Source organism: Trachypithecus francoisi, unplaced genomic scaffold (assembly GCF_009764315.1).
Source record: "Trachypithecus francoisi isolate TF-2019V2 unplaced genomic scaffold, Tfra_2.0 Contig01461, whole genome shotgun sequence".
Taxonomy (NCBI): domain Eukaryota; kingdom Metazoa; phylum Chordata; class Mammalia; order Primates; family Cercopithecidae; genus Trachypithecus; species Trachypithecus francoisi.
Genome location: NW_022681433.1, coordinates 12661567 through 12677767, shown reverse-complemented (window position 1 = coordinate 12677767; position 16201 = coordinate 12661567).

Genomic DNA, 16201 nt, shown 5'->3' with positions numbered 1-16201 from the left:
ATGCTTCACAAATTTGAGTCGGGAACAATCATTGGTCTCACTAGTAATCAAAATCCAAATTAAATGAAATAAAAAATGTATTTCCCCAAATGACAAAGGAGAAAGAAAGGTAATACGAACACGTAGTCAGGCTGTAGTGAGAGGGCCTCTCCCACACAGGACCAGTGAGTACAGAGCCATTGGAGAGGATGCTTTTCTTTTTCTTCTTCTTTTTTTTAAAGTCAGGGTCTTGCTGTTTTACCCAGGCTGGGTACCGTGGTGCCATCCTAGCTCACTGAAGCCTCAGACTCCTGGGCTCAAGGGATCCTCCTGCCTCAGCCTCCTGAGTAGCGGGGACCACAAGTGAGAGGATCCTTTAGTGATGTCGAGGAGAAGGAACAGAGGCGTGGATGGGTGGGCACAGGCGCAGGAGCACAGCTGAAGCAGAGCATTACAAAGGGTGGAGCCTGATGTAAAGAAACCTAATCGGCGACACAGCATGGAGGCTCTTGAATACTAGGCTGGAAACTGCATTAGGAACAGTGCTCATAATTGCAGACAATTTTACACGGCCTAGATAGTCATCAAAGGATGATGTATAAACAACTATGGCATATTTATACAATGTGCCAACAGGATGCACTGAACGTTTTGAATAACAGAGAGACTTGATAATGGCAAGGTTCTGAGGAGGTTAATCAGGATGCAAAAAAAAAGCAAACAACTAGTAAAGCTGACTTGATGACAAACACTATCAAAAGGAGAAAAGCTACTGGTTACCTCCAGGGAGCTGGTGAGGGAGGCTGGGTGGGAGAATCTACCCTTCTGAATTCTGAGTGCACCTCCAGTGTGGTCCTCAGAAAGCAAGGGCTTCCAGGCTACAATCAGATTCCGACATCCCTGTTAATTCCACCGATTCCACACCAAGTCAGATTTATGACTTACTGTGGGGTTTTAAAAACCAAATTGCAGGGATGCTAGCCTATCACAGCTTATCTTAGACATTGTCCACTAAGGTTTACAAAGTGCTGCGTGTTCCCTCGGTATCCTAATCAGGGAGCCCCGTCAGATCTGCTCCTTCCTGTGGGGTAGGGAAGGCTTACCATCTCACACAGATAGCTGGTCATAGGTCCAGCAGAAGTTTACAACAGAAAATGAGGAAAGCCATGTGATTAACCACTGCCAGACTGTTTGGGTTACAAACAGCAGTTTCTTAGGCATTGCCTGGGACATGCAATCATTTCTGTTACACAGTCTGTGGTAGTTAAAATGCTGCATGATGAAAGCTTTCTGATTTGGATGCATTATTAGGTGAGCCATTTCATCTGCAATTTGGTTCTACCATTTTCATTTAACAAATGTAAAAAGCTTTATTAAGCTCTTACAAAGTTATGCTGGGCAAATATGCAAAAGTCCAGATCACCTACCGCAGGAACTAATCTAGCTTCCTTTCTGGGCACCCTGTTGTTTTGGACTGGGCAGTTCCTTCCTGTGTAGAACCATCTAGGGCTGTATAGGTCATTCTGACACCTGGGTACCTCTCCCCACTCATAAATGGAACAATCAGAAACGGCCCTTCTGTTTCCAAACTCCCTTTAAAGTACCTGTTCTGAAAACATGGTCCAGGGACCCCGATTGTCCCTGAGACCTTTGAGGGGATTGTCAGGGTTAAAACTAAGGTCCTAATAATACTAAGATGTTATCTGTCTTTTTTCACTCTCACTTTCTCACATGTGAACAGTGGCATTTTCCAGGTGACAGAGTGTACGATAATGAACCTAACCGAATGCAGAAGCAAACAGGAGAAACTAGTTTTTTCAATCAAACCAGACATGAAAGAGATTTGCAAAAATGAAAAAACAATGCCATCTTCCTCATGGTATTTTTGTTTTAGAAAATAGAGTTATTTTTCTGCCCACAAGAGAAAGCAGGAAAGATCTAAAATTGACACTCTAACATCACAATGAAAAGAACTAGAGAGGCAAGAGCAAACACATTCAAAAGCTAGCAGAAGGCAAGAAATAACTAAGATCAGAGCAGAACTGAAGGAGATAGAGACACAAAAAACCCTCCAAAAAATCAATGAATCCAGGAGTTGGTTTTTTGAAAAGATCAACAAAATTGACAGACCGCTAGCAAGACTAATAAAGAAGAAAAGAGAGAGGAATCAAATAGATGCAATAAAAAATGATAAAGGGGATATCACCACTGACCCCACAGAAATACAAACTACCATCAGAGAATACTATAAACACCTCTACGCAAATCAACTAGAAAATCTAGAAGAAATGGATAATTTCCTGGACACTTACACTCTCCCAAGACTAAACCAGGAAGAAGTTGAATCCCTGAATAGACCAATAGCAGGCTCTGAAATTGAGGCAACAATTAATAGCCTACCCACCAAAAAAAGTCCAGGACCAGATGGATTCACAGCTGAATTCTACCAGAGGTACAAGGAGGAGCTGGTACCATTCCTTCTGAAACTATTGCAATCAATAGAAAAAGAGGGAATCCTCCCTAACTCATTTTATGAGGCCAACATCATCCTGATACCAAAGCCTGGCAGAGACACAACAAAAAAAGAGAATTTTAGACCAATATCCCTGATGAACATCGAGGCAAAAATCCTCAATAAAATACTGGCACACCGGATTCAGCAGCACATCAAAAAGCTTATCCACCATGATCAAGTGGGCTTCATCCCTGGGATGCAAGGCTGGTTCAACATTCGCAAATCAATAAACCTAATCCAGCATATAAACAGAACCAAAGTCAAGAACCACATGATTATCTCAATAGATGCAGAAAAGGCTTTTGACAAAATTCAACAGCCCTTCATGCTAAAAACACTCAATAAATTCGGTATTGATGGAACGTACCTCAAAATAATAAGAGCTATTTATGACAAACCCACAGCTAATATCATACTGAATGGGCAAAAACTGGAAAAATTCCCTTTGAAAACTGATACAAGACAGGGATGCCCTCTCTCACCACTCCTATTCAACATAGTGTTGGAAGTTCTGGCTAGGGCAATCAGGCAAGAGAAAGAAATCAAGGGTATTCAGTTAGGAAAAGAAGAAGTCAATTGTCCCTGTTTGCAGATGACATGATTGTATATTTAGAAAACCCCATCGTCTCAGCCCAAAAGCTCCTGAAGCTGATAAGCAACTTCAGCAAAGTCTCAGGATACAAAATTAATGTGCAAAAATCACAAGCATTCTTATACACCAGTAACAGACAAGCAGAGAGACAAATCAGGAATGAACTTCCATTCACAATTGCTTCAAAGAGAATAAAATACCTAGGAATCCAACTTACAAGGGATGTAAAGGACCTCTTCAAGGAGAACTACAAACCACTGCTCAGTGAAATCAAAGAGGACACAAACAAATGGAAGAACATACCATGCTCATGGATAGGAAGAATCACTATCGTGAAAATGGCCATACTGCCCAAGGTGATTTATAGATTCAATGCCATCCCCATCAAGCTACCAATGAGTTTCTTCACAGAATTGGAAAAAACTGCTTCAAAGTTCATATGGAACCAAAAAAGAGCCCGCATTTCCAAGACAATCCTAAGTCAAAAGGACAAAGCTGGAGGTGTCACGCTACCTGACTTCAAACTATAGTACAAGGCTACAGTAACCAAAACAGCATGGTACTGGTACCAAAACAGAGATATAGACCAATGGAACAGAACAGAGTCCTCAGAAATAATACCACACATCTACAGCCCTCTGATCTTTGACAAACCTGAGAGAAACAAGAAATGGGGAAAGGATTCCCTATTTAATAAATGGTGCTGGGAAAATTGGCTAGCCATAAGTAGAAAGCTGAAACTGGATCCTTTCCTTACTCCTTATACGAAGATTAATTCAAGATGGATTAGAGACTTAAATGTTAGACCTAATACCATAAAAACCCTAGAAGAAAATCTAGGTAGTACCATTCAGAACATAGGCATGGGCAAGGACTTCATGTCTAAAACACCAAAAGCAACGGCAGCAAAAGCCAAAATTGACAAATGGGATCTCATTAAACTAAAGAGCTTCTGCACAGCAAAAGAAACTACCATCAGAGTGAACAGGCAACCTACAGAATGGGAGAAAATTTTTGCAATCTACTCATCTGACAAAGGGCTAATATCCAGAATCTACAAAGAACTCAAACAAATATACAAGAAAAAAACAAACAACCCCATCAAAAAGGGGGGAAAGGATATGAACAGACATTTCTCAAAAGAAGACATCCATACAGCCAATAGACACATGAAAAAATGCTCATCATCACTCGCCATCAGAGAAATGCAAATCAAAACCACAATGAGATACCATCTCACACCAGTTAGAATGGCAATCATTAAAAAATCAGGAAACAACAGTTGTTGGAGAGGATGTGGAGAAATAGGAACACTTTTACACTGTTGGTGGGATTGTAAACTAGTTCAACCATTATGGAAAACAGTATGGCGATTCCTCAAGGATCTAGAACTAGAGGTACCATGTGACCCAGCCATCCACTACTGGGTATATACCCAAAGGATTATAAATTATTCTACTACAAAGACACATGCACACGTATGTTTATTGCGGCACTATTCACAATAGCAAAGACTTGGAATCAACCCAAATGTCCATCTGTGACAGACTGGATTAAGAAAATGTGGCACATATACACCATGGAATACTATGCAGCCATAAAAAAGGATGAGCTTGCGTCCTTTGTAGGGACATGGATGCAGCTGGAAACCATCATTCTTAGCAAACTATCACAAGAGAAAACCAAACACCGCATGTTCTCACTCATAGGTGGGAACTGAACAATGAGATCACTTGGACCCGGGAAGGGGAACATCACACACTGGGTCCTATCATGGGGAGGGGGGAGGGGGGAGGGATTGCATGGGGAGTTATACAAGATGTAAATGATGAATTGATGGGTGCTGACGAGTTGATGGGTGCAGCACACCAACATGGCACAAGTGTACGTATGTAACAAACCTGCACGTTATGCACATGTACCCTAGAACTTAAAGTATAATAAAAAACAAAAAAACAAACAAAAAAAAAAGAGGAAAAAAAAAGAAAATAGAGTTATTTTTCATAGAAATGTTTTTGAGTTTATCAGTAATAGGTTTATTATTATAATTAAAAAATGAAATATACATACATATATTTTAAAGTTCTCAGTTTTAATTTCTAATACAGTAAGTATTGATAGGTGTGCCCCACATTAATAAAAGCTCTTGGGGTCCTCAGTACTTTTTTTTAAGAGTTGTCAAGGGGTCCTGTGACCAAAAATAGGAGAGCCACTGCCCTAGAAGAACAGCCCCAGCCTGGGTCAGGAACAACTGGGACAGAACCTACCTGCTCCTAGTGGATTGCAATATGGTAAGATTTAACCCTCAAGGTTTCAACTCTTGGCAAGAGTCCATGAGGGGCCATGGTTTGCCCTGAGCATTGCTTTCTGGTAACAGTAACAAGCTCCTTAGGCTGGTGAGCCAAGCCAGCCCGACACTGGCCATGGACATCTTAGTGGGCTGCTTGTTCTAGTGTGAGTTTGCATTTTATGGGAAATGTAATCTGCTGTAAGGCTCTTCTTATTTGAGGAAATCACAAGTTCTCAGAATGTTTGTTTCCCTTGGTTGGGGCCTCTATAACTAAATTATAAAACAGAGACAATGGTTAAATAATGCAAGATTTGACAGAAACCACAGAGGATTCAGGGTTTAATTTGAGTGAGGCAAAGTGGGGATGAAGATGAGTAGTCCTGGAGACAAGAAAAAGATTGGAAGAAGCTGGGCACGGTGGCTCACGCCTGTAATCCCAGTACTTTGCGAGGCCAAGGTGGGCGGATCACTTGAGGCCAGGAGTTCGAGACCAGCCTGGCTAACATAGTGAAAACCCATCTCTACTGAAAATACAAAAATTAGCTGGGCGTGTTGGTGTGTGCCTGTCGTCATAGCTACTCAGGAGACTGAGGCACGAGAATTGCTTGAACCCAGGAGGTAGAGGTTGCAGTGAGCAGAGATCATGCCACTGCACTCCAGCCTAGGCAACAGGGTGAGACTCTGTCTTCTTCTTTTTGGGATGGAGTCTGTTGCCCAGGCTGGAGTGCAGTGACACGATCTCGGCTTACTGCAACCTCTAGCTGAAGGTTGCTTACTGCAACCTTCTTACTGAAGCCTCCTAGCTTCAAGCGAGTCTCCCGTCTAAGCCTCCGGAGTAGCTGGGATTACAGGCATATGCCACCACGCCCGGCTAATTTTTATATTTTTAGTAGAGATAGGGTTTCCCCATGTTGGTCAGGCTGGCCTCGAACTCCTGACCTCAAGATCTACCTGCCTCAGCCTCCCAAAGTGCTGGAATTACAGGCATGAGCCACCATGCCCGGCTGAAACTCTGTCTTTAGAAAAAAAAAAAAAAAAAAGAGAGAGAGAGAGAAAAAAAGATTGGATGAAACAACAGAGTGGGGAGGACCTGTGAGCTTGGTATCTTGGTGAAGGTAGGGCTTTACTGGGGGCCTTAGAGAGGATCCAATAAAGGTTCCCAATCGTGGTAGTGACCTAAAGAAAAAGCATTTTGACATCTTTCATTTCGTAATAGACAGTCACAGTTTACAAGACCCTTTCCATAAATTCCTTATGACATCCATACTACAGCCCAGAGGCAAGTTGTACACTCTCTCCTCTCACAAATACAAAAACTCAGCCTCTAGAGGCCGGTGACCTGCTCAGGGTGATGTGCAACTCAGGGATGAGAGAGTCAAGGCTCCCAGCTCAATGCTTATCCCTCATAGGCACGTTGCCTCTCAGTGCCCAGTATAAAACTTGGTACAAGAAATCAAGTTGCATAAGTCAGTGGAATTTCCTAAATGACCACATTGTAGATGGTGTATGCTGTGGGCAGAGCAAGGGCTGCTGTTTCTTGGGCAAAACAATCAGTCCCCTTCCCCCCCAAAATAAATGAATGCCAATGATGTGACTTTATTTTATGTTTATTATTATTACTATTTTTGAGATGGAGTCTCACTCTGTCACCCAGGCTGGAGTGCAATGGCATGGTCTCAGCTCATTGCAACCTCTGCCTCCTGGGTTCAAGCGATTCTCCCACCTCAGTCTCCCGAGTAGCTAGGACTACAAGTGCATGCCACCGTACCCGGCTAATTTTTGTGTGTTTTTTGTTTGTTTGTTTGTTTTTGGGTTTTTTTGTTTGTTTGTTTGTTTAGTAGAGATGGGGTTTCACTATGTTGGTCAGGCTCGTCTCGAACTCCTGACCTCATGATCCACCTGCCTTGGCCTCCCAAAATGCTGGGATTACAAACATGAGCCACCGCACCCGGCAATGTGACTTTAACTGTAATTACAGAATGTAGGACTTACCTCCCACTATTGTTATGGCCCAATATTCTCTTAGATAATGTTTGGGGCACTAGCTTACATGCAACACTGCCCAGAGGTTAAGGCTGTAGCTTTGCAGGCAGACTGACCATATTAAAATTTGATCACAGCACTTGCTAAGCCTGTGGACTTGGGGACGCTTCTTTATTTCTCTGCTTTAGTTTCCTCCTCCGTAAAACACAGATGATGCTGTTAACACACCCAAGTCCTAGAGTTGTTATATGAATTAGAGAAGATAGGCAAATACATCTCTCACAAGAGAGACTTGCATCCAGTAAGCGCCACTAAGTGTTTGCTCTTATTGTACAGTGGCTCCAAGTGCTTCTGTCTTGGATTGTTTCTGACCAGGTGGCTATGTCTCCTAGGAACTTACCAATCCTGTGGAGTCTTAATAAGCACGTCTTTGATGCCTACGGTGCGACTGAATTTCCAGGCTTCATTACTGGAGACACAATCATCCTATTTGCTTTTTTCCATTTGTTTTTAATAAAGTAGTACACGTGTGTAGCACCAGATCAAACAGTACCGAGCAAATTACATTGGAAGAGAATGGCCTCCCAGCTCTCCTGAAATCCGACAACTTTTTTGTTTTTCTTCTAACTGTTTCTTTATACAGCCCTTTTTATGGTTACCTTCCTAACTCTAGAATAAATATACTTACCTCTGTTTATTCACTTAGAAACATTAGACGTTATCTTTCAACTGCTCAGTATGAAGCTTTAGTTTTCAGCACCCCAGGCCACCACCCTCTTTCCAGGACTTACTACTTACACTGGTGGTAGGTGGAATTTTGAAATTCATCAGCATTCTTTTGTGATTGTGTGTTCCAGTTTTACAGCAACCCCTACTTGTTGCGTGAGTACAATAGAACTGGGAGGCTCATAACTTAGCCTGCAGGACTTTCACTTAAAGCCTGGCCCTCAGGGTGATGTTACCCACCTCATTGTGCCTGGCTCAAGAGTTTAGTCCCTCAGTTGCCTGGTTGTATAGTTTGGATGTTCAGCACCTCCAAATCTCACGTTGAAATGTGATCTCCAAAGTTGGACGTGGGGGCTGGTGGGAGGTGTCTGGGTCATCGGGTGGGTCCCTCTTGAATGGCTTAGTGCCATCCCCATCGTAACGAGTGAGTTCTTGCTCTAGCAGTTCACATAAGAGCTGGTTTTTTAAAGGAGCCTGGCACCTTCCACTCTTTCTCTTGCTCCTCTTCTTCCCTTTGTCATTAAAAGCTTCCTGAGGCCCCACCAGAAGCCTTGCAGATGCTGGTGCCATGCTTGGACCTCCTGTAGAACTGTGAACCAAATAAACTCTTTCCTATACATCACCCAGTGTCAGGCATTCCTTTATGGCAATGCAAAACAGACTCACACATCTGGTAAGCCTCAATTGTCTGCTTCTAGATAAGACGGGAAGAGTGGGGAGCTGGTGAGGGTTTCCACTGCATTGTCTATTTTCAGGCATGGTGTCTCCACTGGGTAGGCTTCACATTCAGAGCTCTGGGTAAGGTGGGTAGGAAGAGGGTTGCAGGCTGTCCACAGACGGGACTGAAGAAGGCTGAATCCTTCAGTGCCAACCTGTGAACCAGAGTCTTAGCTCTCTTTGAATATTTTGCTCAGCATCTTTGGGTTTTGTTTTATTTTGCCTAGGGGTAAATACTGATTGCCTGTTCTCTGGACAGGAATGGAGAAGATGGTGCCAGCAGGGTTGCTGTTCATATGCAGACATCCATGCAATCACTCTCTTTTCAGCACACTTCTGACTTCTGCCCTGGGTTCAGTTGCTGACTCTGAGCCCAGAAACCTTCTAGGGCTCTGTTAGGTAGATTGGCTTCCACCATCTTTGCAACAACCACAGAACATTCTAGACTGTTTTCTCTTTGGGCTTTGTTAGTCAGCGTGCTTCAGTCTGTCTCACATGTTCTAAATATTTATAGATCTCTCTCTTTTGTTGGAGTGGCAGAAAATGCTAGTTGACCACCCAATATTCAAATTATCCTGACTCCTTAATAACAGAATACCATTGGATGTGGTGGGTAAATAATACACCCCAACTTTCCTTGCAGAGAGGGGTGGCCAATGAGATGGAAATGAAAGTCACTGGGAAAGACTCCCAATAAATCTCTTTAAACAAGACAGACTGAAGCAAGTTGACTAATGAAACCCAAAGCTAGCAGTTGTTTTTGTTTATCTTTGCCTCGTTCTTCTTCTTCCTGTGGGATAAAGGGCAGTAATGTCTGGATATTTTAAGTTCTAGGGTACATGTGCACAACGTGCAGGTTTGTTACATAGGTATACATGTGCCATGTTGGTTTGCTGCACCCATCAACTGCTCATTTACATTAGGTATTTCTCCCAATGCTATCCCTCCCCCAGCCCCCCAATTCCCAACAAGCCCTGGGGTGTGATGTTGCCTGTCCTCTGTCCAAGTGATCTCATTGTTCAGTTCCCACCTATGAGTGAGAACATGCAGTGTTTGGTTTTCTGTCCTTGTGATAGTTTGCTGAGAATGATGGTTTCCAGCTTCATTCATGTCCCTGCAAAGGAGATGAACTCATCCTTTTTTATGGCTGCATAGTACTCCACGGTGTATATGTGCCACATTTTTAAAATCTAGTGTATCATTGATGGATATTTTGGTTGGTTCCAAGTCTTTGCTATTGTGAATAGTGCTGCAATAAACATACGTGTGCATGTGTCTTTATAGCAGCATGATTTATAATCCTTTGGGTATATTCCCAGTAATGGGATTACTGGGTCAAATGGTATTTCTAGTTCTAGATCCTTGAGGGATTGCCACACTGTCTTCCACAGTGGCTGAACTAATGTACACTCCTACCAACAGTGTAGAAGTGTTCCTATTTCTCCACATCCTCTCCAGAATCTGTTGTTTCCTGACTTTTTAATGATTGTCATTTTAACTGGCGTGAGCTGGTACCTCATTGTGGTTTTGATTTGCATTTCTCTGATGGCCAGTGATGATGAGCATTTTTCGTGTGTCTGTTGGCTGCATAAATGTCTTCTTTTGAGAAGTGTCTGTTCATATCCTTCAACCACTTTTTGATGGGGTCGTTTTTTTCTTGTAAATTTAAGTTCTTTGTAGATTCTGGATATTAGCCCTTTGTCAGATTGGTAGGTTGCAAAAATTTTCTCCCATTCTGTAGGTTGCCTGTTCACTCTGATGATAGTTTCTTTTGCTGTGCAGAAGCTCTTCAGTTTAATTAGATCCCAGTTGTCTATTTTGGCTTTTGTTGCAATTGCTTTTGGTGTTTTAGTCACGAAGTTGTTGCCCAGGCCTATGTCCTGAATGGTATTGCCTAGGTTATCTTCTAGGGTTTTTCTGGTTTTAGGTCTAACATTTAAGTCTTTAATCTATCTTGAATTAATTTTTGTATAAGGTGTAAGGAAGGGATCCAGTTTCAGCTTTCTACATATGGCTAGCCAGTTTCCCCAGCACCATTTATTAAATAGGGAATCTTTTACCCATTTCTTGAGCTACAGATATTTTGAGTTTGGTTACCACAGTATTATCTAGTGGAAGTTGACTTATACGGTATGTAATAGGATAAATATATGTGCATAACAGAATATTAAGTGTTTGTGTTTCAAAGCTGAGGGGAAAATGTTGAAAGTGTTCACACATTATAAAAAGAGATTAGCTAAAAGTGCTTCATTAACCACACTTTGGGGAAACCAGTTCTGAGATTCTTCTCCGTTACTCTGACAGGTTGGACCCTCTGGGGAGCAGACCTCAAGAAGAAGTTATGAGTGCAAGAGGTGTGTTGGGAAGCGATGGTTGTAAAAGAATCCTGCAGTAGCACCAGGCATATGTCTGTCCAGGGAGAGGAGGACTCTCACTCTCTACCAGCATCTCTCCTAAGTCCCCTTCTGATACAGGAGTGGGGCAAAGAAGTGCTGGGAAGGGCAGTGCATGGTCCCTGGCTAGGACTCCACCCCCTGGGGCCTGTGCCCTAGGACCTAGGTAGGGACAGGCACTCCTGCCTTCCCGCCCAACGGTTGCATTTCCCAAGACCATCCTGGCCTGCCACGCCCCCATCTGCCTATTAAACTCCCCGACCTTCCCCAAACCCTAGCAGGCAGACACACATCGGTGGAAGAAGACAGGAGGGGCTGGACATTGAGAGGACGTGGAGGGGAGCAGACCTGCACACCAGCGACCAGCCAAAGGAGGCAGAGTGTGGCTGGGGCAGTCGGAGGGAAGCCTGGGCTGCTGACTCCAGAGGAAAGCCATCTCCCTTCTGGCTCCCCACTCTGCTGGAAGATACTTTCACTCAATAAAACCTTGCACTCATTCTCCACACCCACGTGTGATCCAATTCTTCCCGTACACCAAGGCAAGAACCGGGGATACAGAAAGCCCTCTGTCCTTGTGATAAGGTAGAGGGTCTAACTGAGCTGATTAACACAAGCTGCCTATAGACAGCAAAACTGAAAGAGCACACAGTAGCACACACCCACTGGGGTTTCAGGAGCTGTAAACATCCACCGCTAGACACTGCCACGGGGCGAGAGCCCCACAGCCTGTCCGTCTATGCTCCCCTAGAGGTTTGAGCAGCGGGACACTGAAAAAGACAGCGACACCCTTATCGCATGTCCTTCGAGGGGGACAAGGGAACTTTTCCGGTTTCACTTCCACTTGGCTTGAGCTGGCACAAGGAAGCACCCTTTTCCCTTCTCACTGAGGGAGGAGAGGGGAAAAGCGGTAGAACTAACGGGCTAACAAGGCTCCTCTGAAAATATATTCTATTTTTGGATCCCTAGAGATAGGTGATCGTGGCAGCTGCGAAGTGCATTTGGGTCTCGTTTCAAGAAAGAACTTGCTGCTCAGTGTTGAAGAATGCAGTTGGCCAACAGCCTCCAGCTGCTCTGCCTTCAGCGTCTGCCACGGCATCTGAGCTGAGGTCATGTTCTTTCTGGGAGGTCCCCAGCAGAAGGATCACGTGGAAGCTCCACAAGCTCCACAGATGTTCCAGGAGAGAAATAGGCAGCATTTGGAAGATATATCCTGCCATAACAGAGGGCATTTGCTAGTAGAGACAACAAACAACAACAGCCAAGCGAACAAACACACAGGCACGAAGCCCTTTCTCCCATTTCCTCTCATTGATCTTGTCCGGGTAGAAGTTGGGAGGAAGTAGAATAGGGTGAAGCAGGGTGGGGCTGGGGGGGCGTACACCTTCTTCCTTCCCCTGCAGGTCCTGTCCCTGGGCCAGGCTTGAACTAGGGGAATGGGAAAAGTTGGGAAGTGAATGAGAATTAGTAGTTTTTATTTAGACTGGACTTGAATTTTTTACTGTATTTCATTTTTTATTGAGACAGAGTCTCACTCTGTCACCCAGGCTAGAGTCCCGTGGCGCCACCTTGGCTCACTGCAGCCTCTACCTCTCAGGTTCAAGTGATCCTCCAACCTCAGTCTCCCAAGTAGCCGGGATTACAGGCGCCTGCCACCACGCCCAGCTATTTTTTTTTTTTTTTGTATTTTTAGTAGAGATGGGGCATTGCGATGTTGACCAGGCTGGTCTCGAGCTCCTGGCCTCAAGTGATCTGCCCGCTTCGGCCTCCCAAAGTGCTAGGATTATAGGAGTGAGCCACCACGCGTGGCTTGGACTTGAATTTTTAATTCCTAAAAAAGAACTATAAGTTCATATTTAAAAATGACCACAAAGCTGTGGGATATGCTGATGTTTTGCTCTGAGGATAAGGAAAAGATGTCTGGTTGAGTGGAGTTGAAAACAGGGTAGGGAGAGAAAAACTCATTCCTGGCTCACCCTTTTGAGTCCCACTGTCTCAATAATCTGGTGCTATACGTCACACACACACACATACACACACGCACACACACACACACACGCACACACATACACACGCACACACACACACACACGCACACACACACACATACACACACGCACACACACACATTTTCTTTATCCACTCATCCACTGATGGGCACTTAGGTTGGTTCTCTAACTTTACAATTGTGAATTGTGCTCCAATAAACATACATGTGCAAGTGTCTTTTTTTTCTCCCTTTTCTCCTTCTTTTCTTCCCTATGCTTCCATAGGCACTGAGGAAGAGTCTTTTTTATATAATTATTTATTTTCCTTTGGGAAGATACCCAGTAGTGGGATGGCTGGATCCAATGTTAGATCTGTTTTCAGTTATTTGAGAAATCTCCATATTATCTTCATATAGTTTTCCATAGAGATTGTACTAATTTACATTCCCACCAACAATGTATGTGTTCCCTTTTCACTGCATTGGCACCAACAACGGTTGTTTTTTGACTTTTTAAATAATGGCCATTCTGGTTGGGGTAAGGTGGTATCTCATTGTGATTTTAACTTGTATTTCCCTGATAATTAGTGATGTTGAACGTTTAAAAAATATATTTGTTGGCCATTCATATATCTTCTTTTAAGAAATATCTGTTCAAGTTGTTTGCCCACTTTTTAATGGGATTATTTGTTTTTTTTTCTTGCGGATTTGTTTGAGTTTCTTGTAGATTCTGAATATTAGTCCTTTGTCAGAGGTATAGTTTGCAAATACTTTCTCCCGTTCTGTAGGTTGTCTCTTTACCCTGTTGGTTATTTCTTTTGCTATGCAGAAGCTTTTTAGATTAATTAGGTTCCATTTACTTCTTTCTGTTATTTTGTTGCATTTGTTTTTGGGGTGTTAGTCACAAATTCTTTGCCTAGGCCAATGTCCAGAAGAGTTTTCCCTAGGTTTTCTTCTAGAATTTTTATGGTTTCAGGTCTTAGATTTATGTCTTTAATCCATCTTGAATTAATTTTTATATATGGTGAGAGATAGGAACCCAGTTTCATTCTTTTACACTACATGTGACTATCCAATTTTCCCAGCACTGTTTATTGAATAGGGTCTCCTTTCCCCAGTGTATGTTTTTGTTTGCTTGGCCGAAGATCAGTTGGTTGTAGGTACTTGGTTTTATTTCTGGGTTCTCTATTCTATTCTACTTTTATACCTGTTCCATGCTGTTTTGATTACAATAGCCTCGTAGTATAATTTGAAGTCGGGTAATGTGATGCCTCCAGATTTGCTTTTTTTTTTTTTGCTTAGGATTCCTTTACCTATTTGGACTCTTTTTTGGTCTCATATAAATTTTCGGATTGGTTTTTCTAATTCCGTGAAAAATGACATTGCTATTTTGATAAGAGTTGCATTGAATCTGTAAATTGCTTTGGGTAGTATAGTCATTTTTACAATATTGATTCTTCTAATCCATGAGCATGGTATGTTTCTCCATTTGCTTGTGTCCTCTATGATTTCTTTCAATAGTGTTTCATAATTCTCCTTGTAGAGATCTTTCACCTCCTTGGTTAAGTATATTCCTACGTATTTTATTTTTATTTTTTGCAGCTGTTGTAAATGGGATTGAGTTCTTGACTTGATTTTCAGCTTGGCCATCGTTGGTGTATAGCAGTGCTAGTGATTTCTGTACATTGATTTTGTAACCTAACATTACTAAATTCACCTATCAGATCTGGGAGATTTTTGAGGATTCCTTAGGAGTTTCTAGGTATAAGATCATGTCATTGGTAGAGGTAGTTTGACTTTCTCTTTTCCAGTTTGGATGCCCTTTATTTCTTTTTCTTGCCTGATTGCTCTCACTAGGGCTTCCAGTACTATGTTGAATAGAAATGATGAAAAGTGGGCATCCTTGTCTTGTTCCAACTCTTAGGAGGAATTGCTTTCAACTTTTCTCCATTCATTTTGATGTTGGTTGTGAGTTTGTCATACATAGATGATTCTTACTATTTTGAGATATGTTCATTTGATGCCTAGTTTGTTGAAGGATTTTATCATAAAGGGATGCTGGATTTTATTGAATGCTTTTTCTGCATCTATTAAAATGATTGTTTTTTCATTTTTAATTCTGTTTATGTCATGAATCACATTTATTGACTTATGTTTATTTGTTGCTTACATCTACTTTCTAATTTTACTATATTAAACTTATATAATTTTGGTATCAGAAAAGTTAATGTAAAAGTGACTTTTAATTTAAAAACTTGGGCCTAAGTCTTCCTGCCTCCCAAGCCCATTCCCTTCCTGATATCTGGGGCTTCCCTCCTGAAGCCTGCTCTGCAGAATAAGGGGATACAGTCCACATGCCCGCTGCTGATTTGGCCCATGAGACTCTCCATGGGCAATGTCTGAGCCTCTGCTGTTGAGTTTTGCTTTACACACTCCTGGCAAGGAAAGGATGGCCAACGTGGCTTTGACATGGGTTACTGATAATTGGTGATGTCTCATGACTGGTTCTGCCTGGAAGGTTTGCTGTAAGTCCCTGATAAGAGGAACATGGGCCTGCACAAGAGCAGAACTTATCTGACACTGAAGAGGACACTTCAAGAACAGATGATCAAAGTCTAGCTCAGGGAGAAATATACTTTAGAGCAGAATAAGGAATGGCGATGCAGCTGAGCTTAGACACAAGCAGAAGGAAATCCACATTAAGGGCACAGGCAAGGAAAGGGGCTAGAACAGCATTAGTGGGGACAGTCAGGGGCAGTGGTCAGGATGCTCGGATGCCAGGGTGAACAATCGCATCAGGATTAAACGCCGTGAGAATCATTAAACTTCCTGTCATATGTCTCCAGGTGGTGCTCCAAATATCCTAAACCAGATGACAGCACCCCTCCACCCTCTGCTCTGTAAGCACATCTGCTCTCCTATAATCATTCCTACACAGCAATTTATAATTTTTATTGATTTTTCTTCATTTAATACACGTAAAAGTGTGTCTTTTATTTTTAAAAATTTGCATTTCTTTAAT